Source organism: Onychomys torridus, unplaced genomic scaffold (genome assembly GCF_903995425.1).
Source record: "Onychomys torridus unplaced genomic scaffold, mOncTor1.1, whole genome shotgun sequence".
NCBI classification, from domain to species: domain Eukaryota; kingdom Metazoa; phylum Chordata; class Mammalia; order Rodentia; family Cricetidae; genus Onychomys; species Onychomys torridus.
Genome location: NW_023413326.1, coordinates 9837 through 11163, shown reverse-complemented (window position 1 = coordinate 11163; position 1327 = coordinate 9837). Strand labels below are relative to the sequence as shown.

General features: G+C 34.3%; 1 non-coding gene across 1 annotated transcript; it reads right to left on the bottom strand.

Moving 5' to 3' along the window:
• Window positions 1-645: 645 nt before the first annotated feature.
• On the bottom strand, window positions 646-718 carry Trnak-cuu. The gene has a single exon. It is a non-coding gene; the product is annotated as a tRNA-Lys (tRNA).
• Between the last annotated feature and the right edge of the window lie 609 nt (window positions 719-1327).

Sequence of the window (1327 nt, the reverse complement as noted above, 5' to 3'; positions counted from 1 at the left end):
TAATGTATTTGATTTCTTTTGTTAAATATGTATCTTTGATATTAGTTTTTTTCAGGAGACAATTTTTTTAACTTCATTTGCTCAATATGAATATTTTTGATATTAGACATTTATAAGATGAGAATATTCATTTTACTTATCTAATGTGTGCAATATGTCTATTTTCAATATTAGGCCATTAACAGATCAAAATTTTTGTTGCATTTATCTGATTTCTTGTGTTCAATATGTGTATTTTGGATATTACATGTACTGCTGATAAATTTTGTTTTTTTCTAATTTATTGTGTTCAATATATATATGTATACATATATATATTAGATATTAGACCTTGTATGTAGTGGATAGCCATCCCAGCATTGGCCTGGAAGTTCCAACCCCCATTGAGGCTTCAGTAATGATCACGCCCACAAGGCGGGACAGAGGAGGGAGCGGAAGACCAAGGATCAAGAGGAGGTCGCTCTCTTGGTTCGGGGACACTGGACGCAGGAGGTAGACCGAGCAGAGTTCTTCAGAGAACACTGCCGGACTGTGCTATACCTTTGCCAGACCCTGCAACCTACCCCTTCATTTGTAAGTTACCCCACAAAATAAACCTCCCTTTTAACTACGTGGAGTGGCCTTAATAATTTCACCAATATCTGGCGCCCAACGTGGGGCTCGAACCCACGACCCTGAGATTAAGAGTCTCATGCTCTACCGACTGAGCTAGCCGGGCTGTAGTAATATAGCAGCCTGTTAGTAATATAGCTGTTAGTAATATAGCAGCCTTTGCACTGTTATGAATTCTTATATGTTGATACAAATATGAGCTTTTTATATTCCTATTTAAGATAATTTGTATATTGATACAAATGCAGAACTATGTTTGTTATATTGTACACATATTTTTACTCTTATTTGAAATATTTGTATATTGATACAAATGTGAATTTATGTCTGTCATACTGTATGTATGTTCTACTTCTGTTTAAGATATTCTGTATACTGATATGTATTTAGGATTATTATCATATTGCATATTGCACTATACATTCCTACCTCTGTTAAAGATATTTTGTGTATTGTCACAATTTGAAGTCATTGTCCTTTTACTGTACATTTGCTTACAGACTGTTTGCCTTATTTATAGGAAGCCTTAGTCCTTAGGTTGTTTAGGTAGATGAGACTTACAGAGTTATTGTCACCTATTCTTGTTATCTCTATAATTATGTTAGTTAGGTTATCCAGATTTATAAAAACATAGGCCAGATGGACAGGTAATCTTCAAACACTTCATGGACCTAGAGAATATGGCATTTAAATAATTTAGAATTCTGTTGACGTG